This window comes from Ursus maritimus, unplaced genomic scaffold, assembly GCF_017311325.1.
Source record: "Ursus maritimus isolate PB19 unplaced genomic scaffold, ASM1731132v1 scaffold_94, whole genome shotgun sequence".
Lineage (NCBI taxonomy): Eukaryota > Metazoa > Chordata > Mammalia > Carnivora > Ursidae > Ursus > Ursus maritimus.
Window position 1 is genome coordinate 6,451 of NW_024427152.1, and position 8,322 is coordinate 14,772.

An 8,322-nucleotide genomic window follows, 5' to 3' on the forward strand; every position below is an offset into this window, starting at 1 on the left:
TAGTTATCCCATTGAACTGATAACTAGTTGTCTGGGTGAAAATCTGCGCAGCTGATAAAGTTTTATATGATCCTCAAATGCAGTATCAATTAAATATTTTTTATGTTCTTCAGTTTAATCCACATTTTTCAAAATTCATAGTAATAGGTAAGAATGTATTTTAATAATTTAAAAGGGATAATCAGTACCATATCAGAAGCCACACTGTCATTTTCAACATTTCGTTAAATAGATTCATGTTATCAGGGGTGGTTTTAAGACAATGTAGAGCACGAAGATAAGTCACTTTATTTTTATCAGTATGAGTTAGACAAAATATTTGAGAGAATGTGAATTAACTAATGAATGGTTGAGACTGACTAAATTTCAAAAAGAATAACGTTCAGAAAGAAATTCTTAGCAATGAAGAATAAGCCAAGCTTTCCAATCTGTAGAAAAATCCATTGGCACTGGGCATTATATGCAACTGATGAATTATTGAACTCTACATTTGAAATTAATGATGTACTGTAAGTTGGCTAATTGAATATAAAAAAATCCATTGGAATGGAACACTTACCAAGTAGGTATCGTGCTCCCTCTACCTTGGAGAAAAACAATCTCTTGTCTCACAATTAACAGAAAGACAGGCATTGAATATAATGATAGAATACATGCACAAAACAGAGTGGAAATGAATTAAGACTCAAAGAATGTGGGCAAACCAGAGAAGTAAAAACAATGATAAGAAAGAGAGCAATGAGGAAGGAAAAGCAAAAGGTCAATGGAGAGAAATTACAAGAAAAATAAAGGAATAAAAGATATAAAAAGAAACAAAAAGGAGGTAAATTAAAAAAGGAATAAAAGATAAGCCAAATGTAAAAAGAATAACTGAGAAAATGAGTGTGTAAAATAGAATTAGCCAGAAGAGAATGAACAAATAGGAAAAATAAAAAAGGAGCAAGAGGAAATGAATGGGGAGAGATGAAGGAGGAGATGCTAGGAAGGTGGTCAGTCCCCAGACACCTGCTTCCAGGAGCTGATCTATAGCAGCTGGAATCTAGGCATGCTCAGTGTGGCCTGAGGATGCTGTGTGTCTGCCCTCTGAGAAACAGCAGAGGATATGAGGCCTCTCTCCACCTGCACATCTTCAATGCCAGATGTGTTTCTGTATCAACTGAAATAACAAGGAAGGTTAGGGATGATGAAAACATTCAGGTCTCTATCCTAGCCTACACTGACAATACTTCTTTGCCTTCTCTGGCTAGAGCAATACACTGGTCTCTGTGAATCATTGTTTTGGGATTCTTTACCCCAGGAATTCATTTTATGCAGAGTAATGTTCATCTGATGCATGTCTGTCCTCAGTCTCTGTGATGAGCACAATTTGAGAATCACAGGAACAGAAGGTATGTAAATGGAAGGGAGAAGAAAGTGGATTAAAGAGGGGGGAAGTGGTATGCAATTCCATCTATTAGTAATAGGGAATAGAGGTGGTTCTGGAAAAACAAAAGCAGAGGAAGAGAGGGAGATTGTAACTCTTAGAATGCTTCCTGTGGCTTGGAATTGCCAATCCAGAGAAGCAAGAAAGTTATAACTGTCAGTGAACACCTGGAAAGCACAAAACCTAAGAATAGGCCGAAGGAGCTATTGACTTACTTTCCTAAGAGCAGGTTTGTAAAGGTTTCTATAGACAGAATAAGAAATGAATGTGGAGGCATACTGGGTAAAAGAGAGAAGGAAGCTCCTAAGCTAATTTCAAGGACACCAGAAGTGGGTTTTTTTCCCTATTTCTTTTGTTTTTAGGTTTTTATTTCTTTTTTAATTCCAGTTAGTTAACATACAGTGTAGCATTAGTTTCAGGAGTACAATATGATTCAACACTTCCATACAAGGGCTGGTGCTCATCACAACAAGTGCACACCTTAATCCCCATCATCTATTTAGCCCATCCCTTACCCACCTCCCCTGTGGTAACCAACAGTTTCCTCTCTATAGTTAAGAGTCTATTTCTTGGTTTGCCTCTCTCTCTTTTTTCCCCTTTGCTCATTTGTTTTGTTTCTTTTTTTAAGATTTTATTTATGTATTTGACAGCAAGACAGTGAGAGAGGGAACACAAGCAGGGGGAGTGGGAGAGGAAGAAGCAGGCTTCCCAGTGGAGCAGGGAGCCTGATGCGGGGCTCGATCCCAGGACCCTGGGATCACGCCCTGAGCCGAAGGCAGTTGCTTAACGACTGAGCCACCCAGGTGTCCCTCATTTGTTTTGGTTCTTAGACTATGTGTGTGTTTATACATATGTGAATAAGTATCTCTATGCACAGATATGTGCCCATGTGCTATAAATCCTTTTCCATAACATTTAGCTGCTAGTTACAAATGTTACTTGTCACATAGAACATATGTTCTGATGTTTCCTAGTAAGTGTGCCCTAAAATACCGGCATATTGCCTAAATTTCCCAGGAGTTTATGGATTTTTGAGGTTGATTTTTCTTTAGTTTTTTCCTTTTTTCCCCTCTCTTCCTACATTTTCTTTCCAGGAATGTTATCAAAAATTTCTGTCAAATTTCTTTGGGACTTTTTCCTTCTCCAATTTTCCCCTCCACACATAATAAAAGACTTATTGAGGGGCGTCTGGGTGGTGCAGTCGGTTAAGCAACCAACTCTTAGTTTTTCAAGAAAGAAGGAAGAGTTATGGTTGGGAAACTAACAAATTCTGCCATAGCCAGTTATCATCACTGTTATTCAACATTGCTCTAAAATTCTAATTAATGCAATAAGGCACAAGAAAGGCATTAGAAAAAAATATGTTATTAATGTTTGTAGATTATTTTACAAGTAACCTGAAGTAAAGAAGGCAATGAACTGGGGGGAAAAATTACAAATGAGATTTCCACAATGATACCATTTACCACTTAAATATGTAAAAAATGAAAACTAGAGCAATAAATCAATTACAGTAAAGGAAAAGATCACATTAAGTAAAGCATCAAAGTAGGAAATAGGCAAAATTACTTATAACAAAAATGTGTTACAAAAAAAGTGTTGATAATGAAGATGAGAAAATTTTACTGTGTCATAAGTAGGCAGATATTAAGAGGGACATAACATTCTTTTGGATCAAAGACTCAATTTTGTAAATCTGTTCAATTTTCTACCTTTCTTATAAGTTTAATATTGTGATATTGAAATATCAGTGGAGCTTGTTTTAACTTTAGAAAATAAATCTAATTTAGAATAAAAACATATGAAACTAACCAAGAAAACTGTGAATGAATAAAGCGGTGGGAGCAAACTTGCCCTTCCATACATGAAATACACTGTAAACATAATGAGTAGTAAAATACGTAGCACCTCCTCAAAAACTATCAGGGGGGAAAAAAAGTAAGCGAGCACACCTGAAGAAGAGCCTGATCTATTGGCAAACTTAAAAGGTTATAAAGAAAGCAAATTCTTAGTGGAATGAATTATTATTTAATTGCAAAGATGAAAAATTATCTCACATTATTTATCAATAAATTCTAGACAGATTAGAGTTTAAATGTGAAAATTTCAGCCTTAATAAAATTTAGAATTAAAATAATCTAGAATATATTTTCCTAAATATCATATTTATCAATGTCTACTATAGAAAACAAACTACAACAAAAGAATGAACATCATACAAAATTCTCATAATTCAACTCTAGTCCTATCTCTCCACTGCTCATCTGAGTATTGAAAATTGTCTTTAAAGTATTATCAATTTTACGGATGAAAAATGGTGTCTCATTTCTGTAATGTCAAAAGTGTATTTTAACATCCCAATTACTTTTTTACTAGTAGTCTCTGAGGAATCTAAAACAATCAAATGAGTTTCTCCTTTGTGCCTTCTACCAAGGGATACATTGATATACTGCTGTCTTTTGAAGTTCAGAGCAGAAAATAAAATCACTGGATGAGAAAGATTAAGCATCCATTTCGTACTGATGTTACTTCTGAAGTCCAACTGCAAACTGGTAGGTTACATAATCTTGACCTGTTACTCTACCGTACATACCACATCTATCTCATTATTTTCATTAATAACCTTAAATGTGTCCATAAGTGATAAGTACAAATGCCAAAAAGATAACTGAAGAGAGGGCTGAAAGGGGAAAATTAAACTGGAATATACCTGATTTTGATAGAAATGGAAAAAATACAAGATTCAGAAACACTATACCAATGATTACAGGAAATTAAGATAATAGTCCCAGCAATCCAGGCCAACTAAATTGTGCTTAGAGAAAAGAAATCTAGAAATCAAATTGTTTGGCTATCCTTATCAGATTAAATGATAATATTCTTTGAATTATATGTAGCAGAAAGATTGAGAAAGTTCCTTTATTGTTTTTATAAATGCAATTATCTTAAAAGAGAGATAAATGATAGAAATGCAAGGATAAAGTGCTTGATTCATGACTTTGAAAATCATAGAATATCACCACTCATAAAATATTGATGCTATCATAATACTTGTTAGAAATTATTAGAAAAACGTATGAGAAAATTCAACTTTCCTATGGCAACAGTCTGAAAATGGGCAAGTAAACACTTTTAAGCTGAAAAAAAATTTAGAGGAAGCATCTTATCTAGGACTCTATCTCTGCCAGATCCATGTGCACCTGCAAATGTATTTACTTCATACGTCAGACAAATACAAAAGGTCCAGGAGCCATAGCTTAGGTAAGATCATTATCTTATAGCAAGGGTATGAAGCACAAAAAAGAAATACACATTCACATCTGTGAATGAGAACTAACAAAGATTTCCATTTCCAGTTCTATTACCTTGTGAAAGAAGGAAGTTTTTATGCTACTCTGAATGATGGTGTCAAACATAATGGGAGATTATGGGCCATTTACAATAATTGCGTGTCTTAGTGATAGTAACTATATATATATAAGAGAATATGACTAAATGCTTATTATGGTTACTTAAATATACTATATTTTTTTCAAATTTGAACCGTGCAACTAAAAGTTTAAAATGCACCCCAAAACCATATATATTCTATTTTCTTTTCTGACAATCTGCATTACGTCTGGGTCTAGGCTCTCAAAGTAGCAAGGAAAGGACTGGAGATGAACAACAAGCCTGGAATAAAACTTGAAAAATAGAGCTAAAATCAAGAAAATTAGGAAGGGCTTAAACAAGTGAATTTATATAAATTGAGCACTGACCTATTCCCTTTAAATGTGTGCATTTTTTAATAGTTCATTTCGCTTAGCAGAATTCACCTTAGGCAGTAACATAATATCTGTGACTTTTTCCCATCCTTGACGATGTTAAAGGTTAAAAGAATTTTCAGGAAAATAATTGTGAGGGTGGATAGGTCCAAGGAGGCTAAGTAACCAAAGATGGTACTCTCTTCAAACAATACATCATATTTAAAAATTTTTAAAGTCATGTTTACAAAGGTAAATGATTCACCTTACTCGTTACCCCTCACTAATGGAGGAAAGTGGAACAAGACTACAATGGTAAACTTCACTAGTCTTAATAATAGTGATTTAGGTGTTTCTATATACTCATATATATGAAAAAATACAACTTAAAACAAATATCAGATAAAAATGGTTATTTGATCCAATTTTGCAACAATGGATAAGCACGCACAGATGGGATACACTTGACGTCTGAGCAAATGAACTGAAGGGATATGTAGATGAACATCAGTAGTTTTGAGAGTCAATGTGGGTCATTCAATTCTAAAAACCTTAATCTTTCCTCATTAAAGCCTAAAGTAATAGGCTTTAATCTCAGTTAATAATGTAACTGTCTCCATAGTCAACCTTCTAACCACAATATGCTCATGGTTTGAAATCCATTCTTTTTAAGGAGCATAATGCAGATTCTGTGATTTCAGCACTATTTAATGTGGCAAACTTTTTTAAAGATTTTATTTATTTGAGAGAGAGGATGAGCACAGGGGGAGGGAGAGGGCGAAAAAATTTGAAGATGACTCCACTGGCTCAGTGCAAGCCTCCAAGGGGCTCAGTCCCACCATTCATGAGATCATGACCTGAGCTGAAACCAAGAGCTGGATGCTTAACTGACTGAGCCACCCAGGTGCCCCTAATATGGGAAATTTTTTACTGCATGCTGAGAATGTCACAAAAATGTGTTAGTAAATGCACTTCCTGAAAAAGATAAAAATCTATTTTGTTGATGCCTTCTAAAATTCTTTTCTTTCTAATAAGGTAAGTATTCACACAGTCTGATCTGCAGCTGAACAAGAAGGGAGAGGTTTTTCTCAAATGTCCAACTGACCTTGCCCCTACTAATCAACACACACATTTCATTTAGTTGGCTCCATTCCCTCCATACTTTCTACTGTCATGTGGTCTTGTGAAATATCTCCTGCAAAATACAGGAGATATTACCAAAAGGACTGTTTGCCTGCATATGAGACAGGATGTAAGTAAAGATCAGGTTTATTGACTTGTCAGTCCCTATGACATCCTGTGCATTTTTCCCTCTTCTAGGCAACCTCTGACGAACTCATACAAAAGGATGAATGGATCTCCCGAACAGCAGATCAAGTGTTTCTGAGTTCATCTTGCTGGGACTTTCCAATTCTCAAGAAATTCAAATATTCTTTTTTGCAATCTTCCTTCTTGTCTATGCAGCCATCATAGTAGGAAACCTTCTCTGTGATCTCTGTGATAGTCGATAACCATCTTCACTCCCCCATGTATTTCTTTCTGGCAAATTTATCATTTTTGACTTATGTCTTTCTTCTGCCGCAACTCCCAAAGTGATTGCAGACTTCCTTACAAAACGCAAGACCATCTCCTTGTGGGGCTGCATGGCCCAGATGTTTTTTATGCACTTCTTTGGGGGTGGAGAGATGTCTCTTCTGATAACTATGGCCATGGATAGGTATGTTGCAATATGCAAACCCTTGCACTATAAGACCATCATGAATCGCAGGGTGCTCATTGTGTTTCTACTGCTCTTGTAGGCAATTGGGTTCACACATACCACAAGCCAGATGGTTTTCACTGCAGGTTTACCTTTCTGTGGTCCTAATGTTGTGGACAGCATTTTCTGTGACCTTCCCCTGGTCATGAAGCTTGCCTGCACGGACACCTATATCCTAGAACTGTTGGTGATTGCCAACAGTGGACTCCTGTCCCTGGTCTGCTTCATTCTCTTGCTCATGTCCTACGTTATCATGTTGGTCACCATCTGGCAGCACTCCTCCAGTGCATCCTCCAAGGCAGTGTCCACACTATCTGCTCACATCACTGTGGTCACTCTCTTCTTTGGTCCCACTATCTTTATCTATGCTTTCCCATTCAATAGTTACTCTGTAGATAAGTTTCTTTCTGTGTTTTACTCTATAATCACCCCCCTCCTTAATCCAATTATTTATACTCTGAGGAATCAGGAAATGAAAGCAGCCATTAAGAGACTCAGCAGCCAGCATCTTGGTTCCTGGCTCACTTCCTAAGTAATGTCTACAACAACTGATTGATTGTGGTCTCTGCTATTTGGGGGTTTATGGTCTTACATATTTATTGGAATAATTAAAATGAAAATATTAAATACTATCTATTTTCCTCCCTCAAAATCCATGCAATTATTAAGGTCAGTTTTACTAAAAATCTAATGGAAAATGTTCACAGCACAGATTCAACACATAAATAAGTGTGCATTAATTACTTCCTTGTCTTAGAATTCAGAGAAACAGGGGTGCCCGGCTGGCTCAGATGGTTGAGCATCTGCCTTTGGCTCAGATCATGATCCCAGAGTCCTGGGATTGAGCCCGCCGATACTCCAGGCAACCCTGTTTGGTTAGGGATTTCCAAGTGTCCCGAGGGAGGATGGGGATGGGCACTCTCTGAGCCGGTATTTCCAGGCTTTTGTTCTCTGGCAGCTTTCCCTGGTGCGGCTATGCCTCTTCTGAGAGTCAGAGCAGCAGAGGCTGCATTGTCACAGAACAGAGGGTTGCGGCCTGTTCTCCACTGTGATGTTCTGGCCGCTTTAACCTATTACTGTTGGTGCTGCTCACCCTGCAGTCCCGGGATGTGCCACCAACCCGGCGTCCCCCTTTCCTTCCAGGGCCAGTGCGTCTCTGTCCTTTGTGTTTCTAATGCCGCCATCCACCACGGCCGCGCCACGCTCCGGGTCTCCCGGTCTCAGTCTATGCCCGGTGAGCACACCTCGATTCCGGAGTTTGTGAGAGCCTGGTGGCCGGCGCACCGGTTCAGGTCTCAGTCTGCTATTCCCGCGAGTGCCGACCGCGATCCGCCCGCTCCCCCATGCAGGTGGCCCGCCAGCCGCCCGGAAATCGCCCAGCAGCGCTCGGGAAGCTC

The 8,322-nt window shown here is 37.7% G+C and overlaps 1 pseudogene; it reads left to right on the top strand.

Moving 5' to 3' along the window:
• Positions 1 to 6,490: 6,490 nt before the first annotated feature.
• On the top strand, positions 6,491 to 7,521 carry LOC103680488 (annotated as a pseudogene).
• Positions 7,522 to 8,322: the final 801 nt, after the last annotated feature.